General features: G+C 37.2%; 1 protein-coding gene across 8 annotated transcripts in view; it reads right to left on the reverse strand.

Moving 5' to 3' along the window:
* HIVEP2 (HIVEP zinc finger 2) overlaps window positions 1-25,082 on the reverse strand; it is a 188,103-nt gene that overhangs the window by 28,179 nt on the left and 134,842 nt on the right. For all 8 annotated transcript variants that reach the window (XM_054570052.1, XM_054570047.1, XM_054570046.1 and 5 more), the window contains exon 3: window positions 2,010-2,104. The gene's annotated coding sequence lies outside the window, so the exon portion shown is untranslated. The remainder of the gene's footprint in view (window positions 1-2,009; window positions 2,105-25,082) is intronic.

A 25,082-nucleotide genomic window follows, 5' to 3' on the forward strand; every position in this document is an offset into this window, starting at 1 on the left:
ATATATTGGGAAACAGTTTCTTTGGACCTCATAATATCATTACAAACCACCAAATGTACCACTGTATACATCTGCAGTTTTAGTTTAATTTTCTCAGTATGGATCTACCTAGTGCTGTAAAGATCTATAGTAATGTGGTTAATTATAGCTACATTACTTCTCTATGACTGGGAAGATTATTTCACTTTTCATATACTCTACTTGTGAAAAGTAAATTTCCAGTTTTTCCAATCAATTGGTATGTTTAAAAAATGCAGTATTAGAGCAATTCTCACATAGAAGCAGCCAGTTATCATTTCATTCTGTGAGATTTCTTTTTATGGTAACCAAACCCACACAAAGTCATTTTTGGCACACATTGCCAACAAAGGAGAGGTATTCCAAACATGGTTTCACATTCCCATTTAAAATTTTCCCTAATGTCTTTGAGTGCTACAAAAAGAGGAAGATATTTTGCTGGAGGATGTGACTCCTAGGTTTCCTGTGGAAGGTGCTCCATCCAGCCCATTGGAATCTATCCGTCAGTGAAGACAGGGAGTACCTGGCAGGCTCAGCACATTTTTCAGAGACGGGCTGGGATGAAAGAGATCTTACCCTCCACATGGCTACTTCGGTGGTAATGGAACCAAAGGAACTGAGCAAAAGAAAAGAAAATGATATATACTACGGGGAAGAGCTGCCATTTTTCTAAAAGTGTGCCCTGTCCTTTGGCCCCTCTTCACAGTCCCACTCCAGTAAATTTGGCAACCAGTTAAACAGTTTCCTCAGGCAGGCCCTGAAAGGAAAGGCACAGAAACAGCCTCGCGTATAGACCTTGACAGAGGTCTCTTCAGGATAACAGCTGGGTGGGATTGGCAGGAAGGCAGGCCTGCTCTGCAGATGAATAAAGGCCTACAGTGCCCTGGGTTGTCAATCTGGGATCTTTTGCTTAGAAAAACACTATCTTAGAAAAAAAAACTTTACCTCAGGAAATTAATCATTACTTGAGTGGCGGCAAAAGTCAAGTGAGCATTAAATAATAACATCCTAAATAATAATGGGAAAAAATGACTGGCAACAGACACTACTCCTCCACTTCCAAGATTTTAATAATGAAATATTTTAAGAAACTAAAATGGTTATTTGGTCTTTTATTTTTATTGAGAATTTAGTGGTATTTTTTACTTGTAAACAAACCTATGTCTTATGATAGTAGTTAGTGAACGAAATTTTAGAGGTCATTCCCATATATTTTATTTTCAAATGCCAGAGATCAATCACAAAATATTTTAAGAAATACACAAGCACCTCAGAGCGTTGCTTTAACAGTGATGGCCCACAAGTCACCACCATGTATGATTCTCAGATGAGGGAAAAAAAGGATCCATGAAAAAACCATGACCAGTGCCAGCATCCAGCTGAATACAGACTTATTTCCACAGGATGATGGAAAAAAAGGCACCTTCCTGAGAGCCAAATTCATTATAAATGCTGCTTTTATTAGTAAAAATTCCCATAACAACCTCAGCTCTCCCTAAAATAAGCAAGTCGCAGATATGAGGAAGATACTGTGTATTACATAAAACCCTGCCAAGCAATTCAGAGAACTTTTGGAGAAAGTGGAAAATATCATGATTTGACTATGTTCTGCTACTTTTAATATTTTGTCATATATTGTTTTGCAATTGTGATTTTGTTTTTCTAGTGTAATGTTTACACTATAAGCAAAACTAATTAAGATTTACTACTAAGTAGAATTTTACGTGAAAATAAACTTTGCCAGGAGAAGATTCTTTGAAATGAAGTTATCTCACTCAAAAAAAATTTTTTTTAATTAAAACTGGTCCATAATTTAAAAAAAAAAAAGCCAAACTAAATCATGTCACTTTTCTTTCTAAATAGCATATACATTTTTCCTCCCATATTTGATGACAAAGTCAGTTTATATATAGGTGCATAGTGGCCAAAACTGCTTTTCAAGTTAAATGTAAGAACAGAATAAATAATAAATAATAAATTCAGTTATTAACCTGTTATCCTCATTATCACAAAACCGCATCACAACCGTCTGTGCCTTCTGCGGTGCCAACTCTCCCACAGGAGCTCATGCGCAACTTCTGGGAATCTAAAAGATGAACAAGAAGATTTAAAAATGACACTTGTAGTGAACTTATTAATAGGCATGCTCATTCTTTACTCATAGAAACTGCCTTCCAGGGGAAAAGACAGAACTGGATCTCTCAAGAAGACTTTTTTCTCCTCAAGAAAAAAATTTCTCTCTCTTAACACAGTTTAAATCTTTGGGATAAGTACATGTATTAAAAGAGAGTTGCTTGTAACAATACAAGTGGAGGAAAATAAGGCTAGAGTTAAAACCCAAGTCAGAAATTATGCCACTGACTTTGTCCATGATACACTTCTGCACCAAAGCTGAGATTCTCACAAAACTTATGGTGCATCCGCAACGTTACCCCACAGGATGAAGTCTCAGATCCTCATAGCAAATTCTTTTCCGTAGTTTACATCAGCAATGTTATGTTCTGTGCTAAAATTAATTTCTAAAATAGGAAGCCAAAACCAACCGAAGTAAAATCCTGGTACTTAACAAACCCTAGTAAGTAGCGAAGAAAGGGACTTTCTCATGCTTAGAATTAATATTTATCCAAGCTTGATCCAAAAAAATGCATGGAAGTTCAGTTAAATTACTTAAGCCAAACAGATTAATCAATCGACCATCTTAAGATGGTTTACCTCCAAGTATAAAAGGCCCATATAAAATATTATTATACTCCCCCTAGATAGTTATTGTATATTTGTTCATTTTTTTAAAACACTGCTCTCTCTTCCAGAAAAGTTATTGTCTCATAGGAAGCACTAAAGCATCAAAACACGACAATTCAAATGCGCATTAATCCAGTACCAGTTCAGAGAGCAATCAAAGTGCTTAAAGGAAAAGGCTTGCTTTAATTGTCCCCTACTTTCCACACATCACCGCAGTAGCACTTCGGGACACCCTGTGCATGTTGAGACATGAATCACCATAAGCAAGGAGGCCCATCAGTTCCTCAAAAGACATAAAAGGTGCAAAAATAGCTTCTGCAATTGAAGCAAGAACCACATTGGCAACCAGATGAATGTGGGTGGTCAGAGAAGATTCTGTTGCTGCAAAGAGCAAATTATTAAGCAAATGCTACATTAATTTTCTTTCTAAACTTTGTTCTTCTTGCCTCAAATCAACCATTTGCTGGCACTTAACATGATACTTGACAAGATCTACTATTTTCAAAACTGAAAGCTTTATCAAAGCCAAAGAGCATGATTGACATGATTGATTAAACATCAAGAGAACAGTGGCAGTGCCCTAGAAAGAAAAAAAAGGAAGTATATATTCTGTAAGATAATGAATAATTAACTATATGTATATTTCTAACAAACCAGATAGCACTTCTTTTTAGAAAAATATCAAGTTATAGTGCTTTAAAAAAAAACCCAAACCTTGGTGATATGACCTAAGCTAAAGTAAAGCAGAGCCTCCTTCAGAAAATAAATAAATACATCACTGAGCCACTTTGCACGCTGAGCAAAATTCACCCAAGGCATCAGTGAGCCCAGATTCTATAGCTTTAGCTACATACAGGAAAGATAACCTGCACTCTTCAGTCACTATCTGACTGGCAATCCCACAGTCACTGAACGAAGAGGTAAGAAGGAAAAGGAGAAGGTAATCCTCAGGAGGTCAGCACTGACATCCCCTCCGTCTGATGGTGAAGCAACTATAGGAGGTACCCAACCAATGCCCAACCCAGAAGTCTTTGCTCCTACCAACCACCTTCAAAATAGCAGCTGAGTGCCCCCCAGACAAGTAGTCACCAGGCAATGTCCCCAGTTCTGACTTTGCTTTTCCAGTCTTACTTTCCAGGGCTCTGCCTACTGGAAACAGAAAGCACTCATCTCATGACATGCATATATATCTGGAATTTTAGATTACAGAAGATCCCTCTTTTCACTCAATAAGAGAATTCAAAAATTGTTTTGTCATATGACTTATAATTGATTACTTCAATGTCTGGATTTTCCTTTACAAAAAAAGGAATGATAGTGATGTTCTACTTAGATTTTTACCTCACAGAAACTTCCAGGTAATTAGTGCAACCTTAAAGCAAAGATCTCAATGGTACTAATGTGAAAGATATGACACCAATTTCTGAGATTTTGTATAAATCATTTTGTTGTAAATTGGAATCAGTAATGGCCTCTGCAAGGGAGGTGATTATTGGTACCATTACAATAAAGACATGGAGATAACAATCTCAGAAAATGATTTTTGCATTAACTTTAATCAAGTTTTTGTTCTTTAGTTTCTTGATAAACATAAATGAAAATTGGCCCTGGCCAGGTGGCTCAGCCGATTGGGTCATAGTCCTGTACACCAAAAGGTGGCAAGTTTGAGCCCAGTCATCCAGTCGGGGCACAAAACTGGGTTGTGGGTTCCATCCCTGGCTGAGGCACATAGGGGAGACAACCAATTGATGTTTCTCTCTTTCTTTCTCTCTCTCCTCTGCCTTCCTCTCTCCAAAATCAATAAACATATCCTCAAGTGAGGATTTTTAGAAGTAATAATAACAACATAAATAAAGAAAAGAAAAATCTTTCCCCAAACAGCTCTTGGGAATGTAGTATGACAACTCTGCTTCTATTCCATAGAAATCAACAGTTCACATAGTACACTATTAAACAATGAGACAAAAGAAAGAGAAGAGATTTTTTCAACTTTACTTTTAGGTTATTTGATTCATAAAAAATCACCATGCAATGAAAACTCAATATTCAAGAAAACTAACAAGTTTTCAGAAAATAGTGTTAATGGATCTTGTAAAAATATCCCCAGGTCATTAAAAGTCATTTCTAAAAATGAGGCCAAAGTTACCTTTCACTTTATTAACAAAGCACAGACTGATTCTTTTGTTGCCTATAAGTTTGTAGAAGAGTTCCTTAAAAATATTTTCTAATCTTCTATCTCCTGTTTCCAACCTACACTTGATTAGCTTCAGTATTATTGTTCCTCTTCTGGTGGTTTCTTAGTCTTTTTACTCTTAGGAAAAAAAGTTCTTGGCATGAGATATTGATTCTTGAATGCTTACAGGTTATTGTCACTACATCACTAAGCTAAGCAAGGGTCACAGATCCTGCTGAGCCAGGGTTAGATAGATGGGGGGACGACACATAGGCAGGCAGAGGCTGGTACTTTTAAACGATCCATTGTCGGCAGGATTCCTGATTATTTCAATTTTCTATCATTTCCAATTATTTTAAGACAAGTTATAATTTAATGATTTAAAAGACTTTTTCATGAAACTCACAAGAGGCTAAATAAAGTTTTATCGGCAAACTACTCATGCAAATATTAAGTACCTTCGACCATTTTTGTTTTTTCTGAAGTGAAACAAATACACAATACATCATAATTTTAGTAAAAGAGCTGATAATATAAACCAGTTCCACTTTAGATGAGAGTCGTCACAATAAATAATAATAATTATTTGCATAACTGTGAAAAAACAGCAAATAGGACCTGGAAACTTACATTTCTTGGTTAAAAGGAGTATTTAAGTATGACATTTAAAAGAACAAATGTTACTGTTCCTACATTAGAGAAGAGATATTTCTATTTTATAGAAGGTAGTAGAAAAGATTCAAAAGTAGTAGGTAAAGATGGGAGACAGGTACTGAAAGATAAAAATGCATGGTCAAGATACAATTTATCAATTCCACCTTTTTTTTTTTGAGGAAGGCATCTTTCCTTCTCTACAAAAAAAAAAAAATCTCTAAATGGACTCATTGACCCACTCTGCTGTGTCTAGAGTGGTAAGGTAAGAGATGCCGGGAGGTGCAGAGGAGGCAGGAACAGGCTGTGAAGACACACAAACGCACACATACATACACACACACAGGTGTTCTGAACAGTATGATGACTATATGAGGTAAAGGTTGGGGTTGGGTTTGCAATGTAAGGAAGATTAAAGAGATTCACATAGGAAAAGGGAAGAGTGGTAATTTTGAAACATTGAGCAATTCATTACTGAGAGGAGGTAGAAGACTTTGAAAAGGCAAAAATGTGTATGGGAAAGGGAATTTTCCACAGGAGGTGGCTGGGGCAAAATCCACCTCTTGCCATAATGGTTTAGGATTCTGGTTCTAGCAACTACCTGTAAAAGTGACTCCAGACCTACCTTTGATCTATTATTGCTTCTTAGCAGGTAGTCAGTTCTGGGGCACAGAAAAGACACAAATGAAAGCATCATATAAATCTACACTACTGAAGACAAAAAAGCAGGTATATGTGAATTAGTGATTGTAACTTAAGCCTCTTTAACTGGGGTTTCTTACTATTTTGTGACATGTATTGAATGAATGCCTACAATGGGCTAAGTTTATAATATACAAAAAGTGAAAAGGCAAGCTCTGCATTTAAGAACTCAGAACCTACGAGGGAGACATTTTGAACATGTAAGTTCAACAAAGTGCTTTAGGTGCTTTGACATAAGAGTATACACAGAACAGGGAGACCACAAATGAGGGAATGGTCAATCCTATCAAGAGCACTAGAACAGGTTTTCAGACAGGCAATGATACTGAGCAAGCCTTTAATGAAAACCATGTATGCTAATACACAAAAGTATACAGTTCTCCATTTTAGATTTAGAGATAAATAAATCTGTCAGACAACATAAGACTTTCATTGCAGTTTCTCCTTAGTTGTATATACTTAATTTTAGTGTGATGAAATGTTGGTTCTTGGGGATACTTAGGGAATAAGATGTTCTAGTTAATACAACCTCATGGTTAGGTAAAGACCAAAGAGAAAATTTTTGTCTTAACATCTGCTAGTAATTATTTTCCACAGTGCATTAGCCTTCTCCGTGAGGTAATTAGTCTCCTGAATGTAATTTCATCTTTCTTTGATGGTTCAGGGTCATCAAGTGCTCTCCAGTCCTTATTCTCATCTGGGCTGTGATCCCCCAGCACAAGTGTTCTTAAACATATGCAACGTTTTCCAAGACCATTGTCGTAACTGAAGTTTGTTTTCTTGATCACATATTTGACATCAATTAAGTCATATCTGACTAACTTATTAAGGAGCAAATATATTACTATCCTCTTCAATCACCACTAGTTTTTGAACTTACTCTAGTCATAAAGGGAGTGTTTAGTATTGTCAAACGTTTTAGAAATCATTGAATCTATCAGCAAATTAACAGAAGAAAAAGCTGAGAATGAGAGAAATCAAAGGCTTAAGGACTCACAAGTCATTATGATGTCTCAGGGCTACAGCTTAGGTCTCCAAACTTTCAAGTCAATTATTTTCCACTATTCATACTACTTCCTTTTATTTAAAGTTTTTTTAACTTGGCCCCATTGCAGAAACCGATCAAATGAAGGAATGGAAAATAAAACACAAATGATACTGAACTTAGGACAAGCAGGACATGTATCATCCATACTTTAAAGCTAATCAGGCAAAGAAACAGAAAAATAATAGTAGCTAAAAACAAATGCTTCATTGAACTATCAGGTTTTATAGAAAATAAGCTCAATAAAAATTTTAATTTTTCCAAAATGAGTTCATGGTAGCAATAATTGTCAAAAATAACCTATTTCTATAAGTAGTAAATTACTTAATATCTAAAAGAGGCACTAATTCTTCTGTGGAATGGTGTGTGCTGCCTTGTTTTTGCAAAAGGACAAGGCCAATTAGATGTTTCATAAAATTAAACATATTTCTTATTTTCTCATTTGTGATACATTTTTATTTTTACATTCCCATTTTTATTTTTCTTTCCCTTCCTTTCAATTTCCTCTGCTTTACCCCTTAATGTGATTATGGCAGGTAAGTATATACTTCTTGACAAGCTATCTTAAATATTTACTGTTTAACTAAATATTTGGAAGATAAAACCAAAGGAAGACTCTTTGACTACTACTCTAAGGAGAACTACACCATAACAAAGTCATAACTCCAACATATTGTTTTCTCAAGTTTTATCTTTTACGGTGCTTATGTTTACTATTTGGTTTCTACAGGTAACATAACCAAGGTCAGGATTCTTTCTCCAATCTTTCTTTTACTCCTGGACATGCCAAGATTAACATAAAGAAATGCCAAAGTTAACTCCAGATTATGTAAACAAAGAAAATGAAGAAATCAAGTAATAAAATATGCATTCTATTCATAAGTATACATAAAACAGGCTAACTTTGCCTGAAGAAAAATCCATCTCTTAGGAAAGAACAGCCTCCCACATCAACTTAAATAATACCAAAAGCAATAAAAGCATGGCCGAAATCTTGGGCTGCATTCCATAATCATGCTGCAAGTGATTATCAGATGCGATGAAAAAGAGTTGTCCTTAGCCTTCGTGCATTGGGACTATACACAATAAATGACCCTCAAAAAGAAATCAAGCTGAGGTCTACAACATATAATCTAACCGAATAGGCAAAAACACCTCTTAATAATGGAGCTGCTAAATCTATCTCCTCTCTTGAAAATTTTGACAGAGCGGGGACACTAACCAGTATGCCAGTGAAGAGGTATACGACCTCAGCAAATCAAAGAGAAAATCTTGATTCAACACCAGCCCAGGACTGGTGAGGCATATAGAGTAAATAAATGACAGGGTACTATCCCTCAAGACTTTAGAAATGGACATAAAGTTAGCACACAGCAAGACAGCTGAACATCAGTTATTGCCAGAGTTCTTGAAAGCATATGATCAAAAAGGGCTTGTACAACCAAGAAAGACCCAATAGAGGTCGGTGCTTCAAATGGAAGCCAGCTTCACCCAAAGGAAGCAACCAGAAAAGCTTCGTGATTACCTGTGCTGCATGGTTGCTCAGGGACTCCCCTGGCACACTGTAAACTCCGAATGGCATTCATATTTTCAGCCTCATCTGGGAATATATCACTGTCTACAGAGTTTAAGGCTAGAAGATTACTCAAGTTTCAAGCAGGTGTTTATAAGGTCCCATTGGGCAAACTGTCAAACAATTCCAGAATTCCATCTACTGGTCCATTTACTCAATCAAATCACATCTTTTCCAAAGCTTATATACTAAACTATAATGAAGTAAAATATTATTGGAATGCAAATTTCAATATTTACTTGAGTTTGAATCCAGATATCATTGCCTCATTTACCAAATATGTTTATACAGATTTATATATAATTAAATATAAATATACGTAATTTAAGTCTATTTCAATGACACTTAATGACTAGGAATTAAGAATAATGTACACATGTAGAACTCAAAAATAAATCAGACACAATTCATGCCTTCAAAGAGCTTAAGGTTCAGTGGGTGAAAAAATATACACACAATAAGCTGTAAAAGCAATAGAGGCATAAATGGGAGTACAAAAACAAGAGAAACAAAAGATGACTTGGGAATGCTGCACTTGAGAAATACTATTTCAGGTTTTGAAAGAAGGCTTGGATTTGGCAACTAGAAATGCAGAGGAGAAGTAGTTAATGCGAGCATGTCACTGTGCTACAGAGAAAAGCAAGGGATGGTGAAGAAAGGGTCTGTGTGATTATCAGAGTCAATCCTGAGGCAGAGGGAGTCAGGGCTGAGGAGGGAAGGTGGTAGCAGGTCCCGAAGGAACTTGATTTGGTTGACAACGGGAGCCATCAGAGGTTCCAAGCAGAAGGCCGCCACAATCACAGAGACACATTAGAAAGTTCACACTTATAGCTCATCTCTTTCCTTCCCTTCCCTTTTTGGGGCCAATGTCTGCCAATGTGTAGCCTGAAAAAGACTCAGAATTGAGAGTAAGTTTGTTTTAAGACAAAGAAGGTTTGAAGCTAAGGGGGAAAGATACGAGCAATAATCAGTAGAAAAAATTCTTGGAAGAGAAAGAAAAGGAACTCAAAAGCATAGATTAAAGGATCAGTTTCAGTAGAAAGAATGAAAAATGTTCTGTTTTAGACAAGAGGGAAGGGAGAAATAAAAGCAAGAGAATTTTTTAGATAGAAAAGAAACTGAGAAGTTCCCTTAAGATGTTCTTAATCTGCTCAGAAGAGTGGAAGGCTGGTCACTTGCTGGGAGTGAAGGAGCTAGAGTTGGCTGAGTGGCATGATGAGTTTAAATAGCTATTTACCCTGAGTGATGAATGCATTTAATAGTTTTAGGTAGAACACTATTTCTTATTGTGCTAATAAAAAAGGATATTTTTAAAATTTATCTGTTAATAAACGTATACAAATAATATACTATCAAAATATATCAAGTGATACAATAAAATATATAAATTTATCTATTTTTCAGTAAAACTCTGAAGGTGAATTATAAACAAACTATCTATAAACAGTATATTCAAGGCAATTTTAAAAAAACTTTTATTTCCTTATTTTTACAGCTGCAGAGGTCTTCTTTATATTATAAATGTAAAAACAGATCTATACTAATTTTAGAAATATTACTGAGTTTTAGAAGATGAAATATTAGTTAATATCTGGAATACAGGTTCCTTGTTTTATTGAATCAACTACTTATATTCAATTATATATGGAATATATTGAAAACTAAAAACCCAGCTGAATGTCCCACATGACATAGGACAGTGGCTGGCAGAGTAGAAAGTCAAAATATTTGTCAGTTGAGTGATTGCATGAGTAAATAAATATGAATAAATCAATCAAAGGATTAATGAATGATGGGAACACACCCTATGTGTGTGTCCAGCACCTGGGAAAGCATTATTCTGACTTAACGACTGAAAAAGAGCATAACACCCTCTCAGACACAGAGTGTGGAAGGGATCTTAACAAGTCCAACACCACTTCCCACAAACATTGACATGGAAACCCCACTGGGACTAAGTGACTGATGTAAGTAGACTTTGGGAAAGTTGAGCAACACTAAACCTCAAAAAAAGATTCATTTTAGAATTTCTAGCACTTTTTCAACTACCAAACAGAAAAAGAAACATTTTGTAATTTTGATATGTTATAAATTTATGTAGAAAAAAAGCTTAACAGAAATGTGTATTTTTTTTTTTTTTTACCAAATAGTAAGTTTAAACATTCAGCTACTTTATCCTTCATTATGGATCTCAACTTGAGAATCAAGATGGCAGAGGAATGAGTGGAAGCCACACTGACCTCCTCCCAGGACCAATCTGGAATTACAACTAAATTGTGGAGAAAGCACGTGGAACAAACAACTGAACAAGAATGAGAGAGGAGCCTTATAATCTCTGACAGACAGAAGAATCAGCTTTAGCACAATCTCAATGGTAAGGAGTATAGTAGAGACTCGAGAAGGCGGGCAGGGCACCCACAAGCAGCAGAACCAGAAGGATACTGAAATGGCCAGTTGGATCCCCCTGAGATGAGCAAGGTCTGAACCATAATCGGGGATCTCCAGCCTACAGCACCAAAGCCCAAAAAGTACATAGATAACATCCAGCTGCAAAAAGCAGGAGGGTTGCTCTCTGCCAGAGATGGGCAGCTGGAGGCGCAAAGAGCTGTTTAAAGAGCCAACACATAAATTTTTATTTGCAGCCACTTATCCTGGTCTCCAGCAAAGGTGGGGGCAGAGTGGGCTGGAGACACCTGAGGAGAGGCTGGGGAAGGAGGCTTTGGGGAGAGAACTGAGAGAGTAGCCAGGGAGATCCCGGTGTTGACTCATTCCCCAAGTGGCAGCAGCCATCTTTCTCAGGCAGACCACTCCACTGAGTGGAAACAAAGTGAGAGGACACAATAGCCCTGCCCCTAGGAGAGACTCTGGCCCTGCTGAGTACAGAGTGGCAGCCACAGGCTAAAGGGAATGCAGAGTGGTCTAGAGACACTTGAGGAGAGGATAGAAATGGATGCTTTAGGGAGAGAACGGAGAGTAGCTGGCAGGATCGTGGTGCCGACTCCTCCCCCACACTGCAGCAGCCCTCTGGCTCAGGCAGACCACGCCCCTGAGCAGCTGCAGCTTGAGAGGACCCAATTACCCTGCCCTCAGGAGGGACTCATCCCCGCCCTGTGGTGTCTCTAAACTGGCCTGCTGAGTACAGAGTGACTAGATTAACAGCTGAAGGAGACAGCCACAGACAGGAGATTCCTGGAAGTCTCGAACAGACTGCCTAAGGTCACTCAGGGTCAACATCTGACATCATCAGAGGAAGATCCAGAAAGAAATAGCAGTGGTCTCCTACCATAGAAGTTCACATCACAAAGTCAGGAAATCAAGATAAATCAATTTAAGAAGCAGAAGCAAAAAAAGAAGAGTCTCACAAATAATGGGTAGACAAAGAAACACCCCCCAGTTGAAGGGAAAAGAGGAATCCCCAGAAAGAGAACTAAATGAAAGAGAGGCAAGTAAACTATCATATACTGAGTTCAAGACAATGGTTCTAAGGAAGCTCAATGAGCTCAGTGAGCTCAGAGAGAATTATAAAAACCTACAGGGAAACTATGAGGAACTTACTGCAAAGTATATCAGCATGAAAAAGGACATAGAAACTATCAATAAAAGACAAGAGGAAATGAAGAATACCACTTCTGAATTAAAAAACACAGTAGAAGGAGTAGAAAGCAGGCTAGATGAAGTAGAGGATCGAACCAACGAGCTGGAGGGTAAGGTAGAAAAAAGCTCCCAGGAAGAGCAAGAAAATGAAAAAAGACTCAAAAAGAATGAAGAGATATTGAGGGAAATGCAGGACAGCCTGAAACGCAATAATATCCATATAATAGGGATACCAGAAGGAGAAGAAGAGACAGAGAACCTATTTGAAAAAGTAATGATGGAAAACTTCCCTAATTTGAAGACAGAAAAAGTCACACGAGTCCAGGGAGCACAAAGGGCTCCATTCAAGAGGAACCTAATGAGGCCCACTCCAAGACACATCATCATTAAAATGGCAAATATCAAAGACAAACAGAGAATCCTAAAGGAAGCAAGAGAGAAACAAGTAGTAACTTATAAGGGAACCCCGGTATGGCTAGCCGCTGACTTCTCAACAGAAACACTACCAGCCAGAAGAGAATGGCAAGAAATATTCCAAGGAATGAAAAGCAAAATCCTGCAACCAAGACTTCTCTACCCAGCAAAGCTCTTAATTAAAATGGAAGGTGAAATAAGGAGTTTCCCTAACAAAAGAAGGCTAAAAGAATACACCTCCACCAAACTAGTATTTCAAAGTATGCTAAAGGGACTGCTTTAAGAAGATGAAGAAAAAGAGTCTATGAATACCCAGTTCCTTTCACAGTCACCAATACTGGATATTACCAATATTTTTAATACTTAATCTGACTGTGACAATGATGTGTTATTTTGTTACTTTATTATTTGTTGAAACTAAACCTGCTTGTGTTTCTTGCCTATTTCTATTATTTTTAAAAAGCTTTAAATGACTTTTTGGTATTCTTTATCCCTTTTTTGATTAAATATTTGGAGAACTTTTCCCTAAAATAAAACCAAAAAAAAAGCTATTAACTCTTTTTTAGATGTGTTGCAAATACTTTCCAATTCTATTACTTGTCCTTCAACTTTTTTTATATGTATATTACTATATAGTCTTAGATGTTTAATATGCTTATATTGTCAATACCTTACTTTATAGCTTCTGGGTTTGAATATATTACTTCAGGGTAAGAAAAATATTATTTTGTATTTTCTCCTAAAACTCCTTAGATTTTACATACTGATTTTTAAGGCATCTGAATATTTTTTGTATAATGTGTGAAATTGGGCTCTATATTTGTTTTATTTCAAGTAATAGTGGTACATGCATCTTATTTGTTAAATACGCCTATTTTCCCCATTGACTTGAAATATCAATTTAATCATATATTACATTGTTAGGAAGATACATACATTTGTTTCTAGAATGCTCATTTTATTTCATTGATCTAGTTGATTATTTCTGTGCTGGTGTCATGTTGTTTTAATTGCTGAGACTTTATAATGGATTTAAACTTTTTATTATTTTATAATGGAGCTTGACATTTAAAAAAATAAAGAAATAAATCTGCATTAAAAAATAAAAAAGAAAGAAAGAAGGAACTCCTACCTTTTGGGACAACATGGATGGAACTGGAGAATATTATGCTAAGTGATATAAGCCAGTTGGTGAAAGACTCATAACATATGATCTCACCTGTAAGACGAATTTATTCAACAAAATAAACTAACGAAAAAAATAAACCACAGGCATGGAAACATGGAGCAGACTGAAAGTGACCAGAGGGGAAGGGGAAGGAGGACAATGGTGGAAAGAAGGAGAAGGCGCTAAACAAAGCACATGTATGAATGACCCATGGACAGGGACAATAGAGTGGGAATTGACTGTGGGAGAGGGGGGTGGGGTACATGGAGGGGGCAAAGGGGGAAAAATTGAGACAACTATAATAGAATAAACATGATTTAAAATTAAAAAAAATTTTAAAAAAAGGATCTCAACTCAATACAGTAACTACATTAAGTGATTATGAGTTAGAATGAAATCCTTTCACTCAAAATATGAACAATAAACAATTTAACTTGGGCTCTCCAATATCTCACTTTCTTTCCTATCTCCTTATTGATTGGTGTAGTCATTGTAATTACTAAAGACCTGTGATATTTGATGCTGATTATATGTACAGGGTGGGGCAAAAGTACATTTACAGTTGTTCATATGAAAAATAAAACAATAATTCATTAATAATACAAAAATAAACTGTGTTTCACATACTCACCTACTGTAAACCTACTTTTGCCCCATGCTTCATACTTTTTCCAAACATATAGATTAAAGATAACTGAAAACCAGGGGAAGAGAAAGATGACTCTTGGATTAGAACTTGAAGCGCTGAAGCATTGCTTCAGCCACAAACTTCTGCCTCTGCCCTGAGTTATGGGCAGGGCAAGTGGGACATGCTGATGTCAATGGCCCTCGAGATATAAAAAGTCATCCTTCAGTTGCTCATCAATACTCCTCCCTTTTGCAGTCTTAGCATACATTTACCTTACTATCAAGATGCTAGCCTGCTTGCTAACTTGAACGGCAGAATGCAGTAGTATTTAAAGCACAGAAGTCTGTCTAGGTTTAAATAAATCATCAATCAAGTGTTTACTAGCTATGTGACCATGATCATGAAATATTAGTATAAAGGAAGTAACAGTATCAAATACCACCTACCAACCTCATCTAATTGTGAGTCTTCAATGAAACACCTTGAATTCAATGAACCCAAAACACTTAGTGGATAGGGCTGGGCGCATGGCGATTTTTCAATTATCGTCGTTATTATTATGGGTTATAACCGCCTTCAGAGACTTAGCCTGGGTCTTAGTCACTTTAATTCCAAGTGGTACAAGGATAGAGAGCCAACCTAGAATTCAAGGCAGCTGCACAAGATGACAATGGCTTGCTCAAGCCTGCCCTGAAACTAATCTAAGCCGTCGGATCTAGGTTGAGACCCTCATGCACACCCCAGGCACAAGAATGGGGGAGTGTCTGGTTGCATTCCTCTATATGAAATTTTCTCATACTGATAGCTCCTATGGACTGAAAGTTTGTGTCCTCCCAAAACTCATATACTGACACCGTAGCCCCCAGTAAAGCTATATTCGGAAATGGGGCTCCTAAGGAAGTAACTAAGGTTAAATAAGGTCATGTAGTAGTGTCCTGATCCCATAGGATTGGTATCTTTGTAAACAGATATCAGGTACTCACTCTCACTTTCTTTTTCTGTATGCACTCAAGGAAGAGGTTGTGTGAGTGCACAGCGAGATGATGGTCACCTGCAAACCAAGGGAAGAGGCCTCTGAATGACACCCAACTTGATGGCACCTGGATCTTGGAATTCTAGCCTCTGGAACTAGGAGATATTTTTCTGTTAAGCCACCAAATCTGAGGCTTTTTTTAAATGACAAACTGAGCAGACCAATACAATAATTGAATACCATTTTACAAAGTACATAAAATTGTTGGGATGAGGGAGAAAAGTTAGGAAGAAAAAAATACTGGATTTTGAGTCAGGAGATCTGCATTTCTGTGCCAGTTCTAATGCCTGGTAGTTGTGTAGTCTTGGACAGTTTATTTAATCTTTTTTATCTTTTTTCTTCACTCAGAAATTAAAACTATTTCATCCTGGTTGTTGTAACTGGGATACCTGTCATAATAGGTACTCAATAACCTGATTTTTAAAAAAGATAATGGGATGAAGGGGAACTCCGGTAGGGAGAGAATATAATAATTAAAGATACTGTATCTCATCATTCTATATTACTAACAAAGGGAAAGTACTACAATAGTCATGTTGTGCTTAATTCTATCAACATTTAGGAAATATTTATTGATGGCCTGAATATTCACTTTTTATGGTGTCATTAGTGAGGTGATATTTTTTCAATGTTTTAGTCAATAATTTATCAAAAGAAATTGGTAATGATTCTATATCACATCCCCCCGCCAATTCAATGGTTACCAAAATATGCACTGGTTGCTACTATGGACAAGGCAACATATCTGTTCTAGTTTATTTAGCATTAAAAAGGAGCCATGTGGCTTATAATTTTTAATTTTCTATTTAAAGTGAAGGCCCTAGGAGAAATTTATCTGGTGGTCAGTGTCCAGAAGAATTTTATTCTTACTGAAAACTGGCTTTACGGATACATTCTAAGCCTATTAAGTGCACCTCTTCAGACTGGTTGCTGGAAAGCTCATGTCTGAATTTGGGGCCTTTCTCTAAGAAGTATCCAGGCCTTCCTGGCATGTATTTTGATCATGAGCATCATTTCTAGCTTCACTTACTATTCCTACTCTTGTTTCCTATCATGTTCACACTTACTAATATGTACACATACACACCTCAAGAATGAGGGCTATAGCTGGGAACTGTTTCCAAAATTGAATCTGTATGTGTATTTCAATAGTGTTTGGGCAACAAAACTGTGAAAACTAATTGGTTCAAAGTATATAAAAAGGAATGTGAAAACTGCCCAAATATTTGTTTTTTCCTTCATCTTTCAACTGTATTGATTCCAAGGGGAAAAATAAGATTTCATAAATATAACAGAAAAGGTACATATAATACAACTCAAGAGAAACTAATTATTTTCCTTCTCTAAGGAATTGCATACGAATAATAAGGAAATAATATGGTCAAATCATATTATCTTTGAGACATGGTCAAATTTCCAGCTACTGTCAAGGCTCAGCAGCACACATGGTAAATGCATCTGACATCTTCTTGGACACAGATAACTTACACTGGCAGATCCCACACGCAAATCCTGTGCAGTGCATTGAAGGGGTTGGATGAATTTTTTTTTAATTTGTTGAACATCCATAGGGTATAAAATCAGATTTGGACACATGTACTTTAACAAGTTTAGAATCTGCTTGAGCAGAAAGCATTTTAAGTCTCAGATCAACCTCTACTTTTAAGGTATAAATACAATTATCCTAAATGTTACTAAAATTTTAAACAACTGAGAGTCTGAAAAATATTTCAGTGCCATTTTGATGAACCAATTATATGTGATTTAATTTGATTTTTATTTTCAAATAAATCTAAATGCTAGAGAATGTGTATTCATGATTCATAATTTTGGATTTCAGTCAACATTGACCAATATCCAATATGTGCATTTTGTCTTTATTTCTGTTTTTCACACCCATGTAAGAAATTTGAGGACACAATTTAAACCATGTGACCAGAAATAATTCATCTTGAAAAAAATTATGATATATATATTGGGATGAACAAAAGTAGGTTTACAGTTGTGAGCACATGAAACACAGTGTATTCCTACATTATTATTTGTTACTTTGTTTTTTGTTATATATTTTTCCATGCAAACAACTGTAAACCTACTTTTTTCTACCTCCTACTTTTCTTGTATATATGTACATGTATAAGTATATATATATGTTTTTGCTTCAGCTTTAAAAGCAGTATGCTAAAATTTGCAGGCTCACAAATGGTCTTAATTTATACAATATTGACTCCACATTTACTGATGTTATTTGGAATCTCACTTTCATCTCCCTTGACATATCGATGGGAAAAGAATTTGCTTTAAAAATCTTGTTAAGAATTCTTCCTTGGTACATATTCTCATTAAAACAAACCGAAGTAGAGAAAAGTAAGCAAAAACAATTAGACAAATAAAAACACAGAGAAGGTTACAAAATTACATATTTTATCATATTGTCTAACTTACCAAGCTTGCCCAGATTTCATTAAGGGCCTTAGACAAGGTTTCGGAACTAATTTTGTGGCAGCAACTCCTCTCTGCTTTTAACAAGGGCGTAAATTATTTGAACAAGCAGATGATAATATTTCATTTAATCAATAACTAGCAATACAATACAGAGAAGCAACAGTTTTAATAATGTCTTGCATATATGCATTATTTTATTTTTCCAACGCTTATCATTCCAGCCTCATAATACCCTTCTAATATAAGATGAGCACAAGGAAATTGAAGCTCAGAAAGGTTAAGCAATTGTCAAGGCAATCTCTCAAAGATTACACAATCAGGGAGTAGTTCCCTAGCTCCTGTCTCCCAGCGAAGGGCTATTTCCTTTCATCACACAGATCCTATAAACCACTTAAGGGAGTACACGTGGAATAGCAGGGCTTCCCTCTACCATGGACTGACCTTGGGGGGTTCCCTTACTTGCTCTGAGCTTGAATTTCCTCATATGTAAATTGGGAATAATAAATGTGGTGGCCAGACTTTTATACCACTCTACTGGTGAGCCAGAAATTGAGATGACGTGCTTGAAAGGTGGCTGCCAACTTTAAGTCACCAACTAGCAGATATTCTTCTTGTTGTTGTTGATATTAGTGCACAAAGCCATTTTGCTGCTAAAGAAACTAAAGCAGAAGAAACGAAAAGGCCTGAACCCCACTCACACTGCCAACTTCACGGAGAACCCTCAGTGAGTTTTAGTAATACAGTAACCAATCAGAAAGCTTTAATGCAATAGTCATGGGGCTACATTATGGTTAATCAAGGTCAGCCAAAACCTTCTGCACACACAGAGCAGAGCAAACTTGCGTTCATTTTATTCATTGAAATGCGAGTTTCCATGGACAAAGGGCCCACAAAGGCCGGGGCAGGACTCTTGTCATGGGAGTCCTGCTGAGCTAGTGTGGACAGACGCGGCCACGTTAGGAAGGCACACTGTTCGTCAGTGTGGGCTTTGCAACCTCTCCAACCCAGAAGCGAAGAAAGGCATTATGTCAGCTACAGTCTACATTAGACACTAATCTTTCGTTTAGTAAATGGGAGGGGAGGCATGAAAAAGACCTCACCAAGACAGTTTTCTTATTTTGGGGGCAGGGGGATCATTAATACCCTCAAAAACCTTTAAATATTCACATTTGCTCAGTGATAGCCAGTCCATAAAAATGGCAGGGCTTTGCTCTTGAGGACACCTGACACATTCACACTTGATGTTTTTCTGTATTTTGACCATAGCCCTTTTGACTGTTACAGTCCCTTCTCTTCAAACTTGTTAACAATAAAATCCATTTTCAGAAGCTGGAGATAAGTGCACAGGAGGGAAGAAAGAGTATAATAAAGAAGCCTGCGGGAAACCTTACTTCACTATCTGCTACCATGACTTGTTTCATAAAATAGACTTTCCTTTCCTTTCTCCTCAGGGAGAAAGGGGAGTAGGCTGGAGATCCTTACTCATAAGAAAAAAAAAGGCAAGAGAAAGAAAGCAATTTAGACATAGTACTCAGAACCAAAAAATATAAGCACATCATATGGAAAACTTTTATAAATAGTACCTCTTCACCAAGGGTTTACTATAAATGGAGGGTTTTCATATTGTCAGCTTATTTTGTCTGACAGAAACATCTCAAAGAAAATTTTAAATGACTATACTGCTATTTGGCTTAACTCCTGTGAGATAAAAATAGGTTAGAGTATAAAATAGTTACATTTAAAGTTCTGGATGGTAATTTTCTTTTTTTTGTTCTTTAGGGATTAATTAAATCTACACAAGTAAATCCAAACTGAATTAAAATATTTAGTTCTAAGCTGTTTCACAACATACATGGAATAAACAAAATACTTATTGATAGTAGTAAATGAAATATTTTCTGTAAGGAGTCAGTAATCAGGGTTTTAAGGTAGAGTAGGCACAAATCATTTAGATATTAAATAGAGATGATGTCATACAAAATTGTGAGTAAAAGGTTATTCTTCTTGAATAACAGTTTTCCCATTGCGTACATAAGTACTTGATGTGCCCAAGAGTATGGATACATATATCTGGAAAAGTCTTCCTTTTGCTTCTAAGGTAGTGATTTTATGTCAGGAAGAGTATTACAAATAATTGCAATAGGTTTCTTGGTAACAATAGGCAGAGTCTGTCAAAACACAAAGGAAGAGTTTCATCCTTCTGGGCTGCTCACAAGAAATTCTCTCTTCCTTTGATTTGTGTGGTGAGGAGAGGGAGAGAGGAATCTCTTGTCACTGCAGCTACATGAAAGAAGCCAGCATAATGACAAGTCTCATACACAGAAGGGGCGGAGCCAAGAGAATCCCCACAAAAGAAACCAGATCCTGAAGGCTCACAAGTCTCTGGATCCAGCCTAGCCTGAAAGCACACTACATCTGGACTGCTAAGGATCATGAGCCTTAGTGCTTCTGTGTTTGATTTAGAGAGTCTGAGTCAGGTTCTCCGTTCACTGCTATCAGAGACACCATACAAATGCTATGATTAAAACACATTGGTTGATATTTCTCACTTCCCACACCTACGACATGTCCATGACAAAGGCATGAAACCGAAAAACAACAAGGTTGAACAGTCTTTTACCTCCATCGCAAATTTCTGCCTAACTCGCTCTGTCAAAACAAGGAGTAATTCTGCTTCTGACTGCTCAGGGTCAGGGATGGCCCTAGGAAGACCGTGGAAGCACACGCACTCTGAACTTCAGCTGTAACTGGGTCTCAGTTCTCACACACCATTCCAGCTATACAACCTTGATTCAGTCACCAACACTTAGCATCTGTTTCCTCATCGTAAGATGGGGATAATAATAGCTCTATGCCAGGAGGTTGTTGTGAATATTAAATAAGATACTGCATGCAAATGGCTCAGGATAATACCTGGCTCGAATAAATACCAAGTATTGGCATTCTTTTTACAGATACCTGCAGAGTTAAATTTTCTGCAGCTATAAGTTAAGGCAAACATTGTATTTACAAAAGTAGGTAGGTACTTGACTTTTATTATTTAAGCTATAAGAATAACAAGTGTATCAAATTAATTAGCGGAAAGTGGTTGTTTGATTTTGCATGTATTCAAGGACCTATGAATATATGTGTGTATGTCTGTAGATTTTGTCTCAGTGCAGGTATAACTTAAAGCATGAATATATTAAAAAGACAAACTGGTTTTAAATGTATGTCATAAAATAAAAATTGTTACATAAAATATTATACATATTATCTATGAAATACATATAGCACACGCACACATATAATGACAGAATCACAGGCCATAAAATGTAACTCATTTTTTGGCTTGTCAGGGGAAAAGCTGTCCAGGCCCCCAGTGCTGCCCAGCGTCCCTGAAAGACAGATGAGAACACGAATCTTGTCACCCGCAGAGAGCCGTTCCTCTGAGAGGTGCTGTAACACTGAGAAAAGGGGGACAGAGAACATTAGGCGTCTTTGTTTCTTAGAAAAACTGGATGTTCACATTGTTATTTACTTCCCCTGATCTTGTAGAACAGTGACTAAAAATCAGTGAATTCCTGGTCTTTAGCGGGTAGCTTCAAGATCAACAACTTACCTGGAATATGAACATTTGCTAAAAGTGTTCCCCACCGCCAAACATTATAAAAGCTCCAATCTTCAGAGTTCTGTCAACTAATTTCTATCATGCCCTCTGAAACTGTAGTTAAAGTTCAAGGTGGCAAAGTAGCAAACTAGTGAGATCGGAAAGCAGGGAAGCCTCTGGGCTAAGATCCAATTAGTGGGAGAAGACAGTCCTTCTACAGGCTGGCAAGAAGATATACATCCACACCCAGCATCACTGACTAGTTTGAAATTTACCTTACTTACTTGTTCACTAAAGTCCAGACATCACTTAATGCCAATAAATAATAGATTATCTTCAAATGCAGGTCAAATTGCTAAAGTCGATGCCCCCGCCCCTAGCAATAATGTTAAAAAAAATTTATTGTTGCCCAAGAACTCTCCCAGAAATTAAATTGAGCAGCAAGTATTTCCCCTTTACTTCAGATGAGTGTCTGGGTTACAGCACAGCTGGGTGGCATCAAAAAGCATTAAAAGTGTCTGCAACTGACTGGTGTAAAAAACTGTCACAGTGGCTCACCACTCTCTGAGGCATTAAGCCTAGGAGACAGAGCATCACCACTTTCAGCTGCTGAAGTGTATCTCTATTACTGCAATTTTTAGATACTCATCAACATTCAATTAACATCCATGATATAATGTTAGTCATTATTAACACTTATTAAGCACCTCTGCCTCTGCTATGCGAAGTGCAGAATTCAAGTTTAATAAGGTGGGAATCAAACTGCCAGATGGCATCTTCACTTGATTTATGCTTCTCTATTAGACATTTGACTCCGCTCTGAGCAAATAAGCTCAAGATTTTTAAGTGTTTGTCCTTCATTTTTATAAATGTCCAACATGAATAAATTTATGTATGAAAATGTATAAAGGAACACATTTTCTGCTTAAAGTGATAAGTATCTATTTGATGAGAAAAGATTTAAGTTTGTTGAGATTAAAATTTTACACCAGATGATAAAATCTTAGAAATGGCTTCTTTTTAATATTCTGAGGGATGATAAGCGAAGCAAAGGGGAGAAATTTGGGAGATTTAGGAGGAGGAATCCCCCAAACACATGGAGAGTATAAATGACTGTGGAAACAATTTAAAGAACAGGGTATCTTTTCTAAAACTGCGAATATCCTTCTGTTTTGGTATTGTTTCTCACTCAACTCACTGCTGGCACTTCTAATGGCCCAGGAATTGTGGCTTCCACCAGACAATAGCTTTAGAGGCATCATACGTAAGCTGACCCTTTGTTGCTTCTTGATGTTAATGGGTATATAATGACATTTCTTGACCAAACCCGATTACATAGTGATCATCATGTAGAAACCTCTACATCTTGAGTAAACAGAGGATGGCAGGAGCCCCCTCCCTGTGCGGTGCACAGAACACGCTCACTTAGTCTGCCTGGGGGAGGATGGCCACAGAGGCTCACGCCGGGGCTCAGCCTGCCCTTCCCTCCGGTTCTGAAGCTCCCTGCAGATCCGGAGGGAGAGCCTTCCCCACGGCCTCACCAAGCATGATGTCAAGGCAGGGGCCAGTATTGCTACGAGTGGGAGCGAGGGGTACAGAGAGGCACAGCTGTTGGTAAAGGTACTACGACAACATGAAAAGAGCACCAGATTGAAGCTAACACCAGTCTGCTTTAAAATACTTTGTTTCATTGAATTCTCATGCTAATGCTGAAATGTAGTATTTTTACAGTCGAGAAGGTTAGATAAGACCAAAGGCCACAAAGATAGTAAATGCCAGGGACAGGATTTTATGCTAATTCTTTTTATTCTAGAACCTCCAATATTTCTACTGATCCATGGCACCTCTCAGCCAGGACAATAATTCAGCTGTCCTGTTTAAATATATATTTATATAGGCATATATTTATATTTATGTATATAAACTTATGTATAATAGGTACTATTAAAATGAAAATCTCTACATCATTGGAAGACATGAATGTTGAACCCACAACCCTTCTCACTCCAGTTTTATAGATGTCCCCAGCACAGGGCTTCTGTGTTATAACCGAAGATTTTGATCTTTCATGCATCTAGGGGTGCATCTGGTTTATTCCTGTTCACCTTTAAGTCTAAGTTTATCCCTCCTCTCTTAAGGTATCCAAGTCCTCTTCTGTCCCACAGGACAGGCATATAGCAATGGTTCATCACGCCGTATCATGGGAGGCCCTTGGAGGCAGGGATTCTATCTATATCTGTTAATGTACCACTGGCTGCTATAACAAACAAATTCCAAAGTGCACAATGGCTCATTCACAATAGCAGTGAAAAATGAGTGCCCTGTAGAATAGGTGGCTCCCCTCTCCGGGTAATTCAAGAACCCGGGCTTCTTCAACATTCTGGCTTCACCAACTCCAACAAGGATCCCACCATGATTATCTGCCTCAACCTGCCAAGAGGGGGAAAGGGTGAAGGTCACCCAAGGGCAGGTTTTATGAGTCGAGTGCTGAGGCTGCAGAGTGCATTGCCACCCAGTTACACTCACTAGAACTTGGCCGCACGGCTCATCTGAGTGCAGGCGAGGCTGGAAAGTGCAGCCTAACTGTGAGTTCCAGAAGAACAGGGCAAGGGTTTGGTGAGCAGCCAACCAGTCTCTGCCACGCTCATGTTAGAAACTGCAGAGGTGCTTTCTGATCTATGGATGGACTGACCAGTACGCCCAAATCTTGGCTACGCAGAAATAAAGGTGAAAATATAATATAAATAAAGCATATAGTATTTAGATCTAATTCACTTAAAATTCTCTAATTCACTGTTTGCCTTCCCTTTGCTAACATACCCAAACCTAGTAATAAGGATGAAAAACTACATTACCAAGAGAAAAAAGAAAGTATCATAAGCAAAGTCCAGTGTAAAAAAAAAAAAAAGGATTACCCCATAATGAGGGAATATTTCAAAGAGGGAAGAAACATGAACAGAAACAAAATGACCTAGCAATATATAACGAAAGGGTACAGAGAACAGGACTAGAGTCTATTTGTGAAATTCACTTTAGAATTTTACATTTTTTTAGCACTGAGAGATAAAGCCCTGACACTTTGCTGTAGCTGCCCTACACTATACATCGTAAAACTCTGATGTTGCTGCTTTAATATCTAAGTTGCTTTAAAATCAGTTGAGATTAAAAATGACTCATATGCATGGATGAAAAAGACACGTAAAATTTTTGTTTTAAGTCAAGTTACTAAGTACACCACGAATGAATGCACGGTCTTTCAAAGCCATCATATAAAACTCCGTAGTATGTAAAGTACTTCGAAAAAGTC

This window comes from Pteronotus mesoamericanus, unplaced genomic scaffold (assembly GCF_021234165.1).
Source record: "Pteronotus mesoamericanus isolate MK-2021 breed Mesoamerican mustached bat unplaced genomic scaffold, CSHL_Meso_final contig_20, whole genome shotgun sequence".
Taxonomy (NCBI): domain Eukaryota; kingdom Metazoa; phylum Chordata; class Mammalia; order Chiroptera; family Mormoopidae; genus Pteronotus; species Pteronotus mesoamericanus.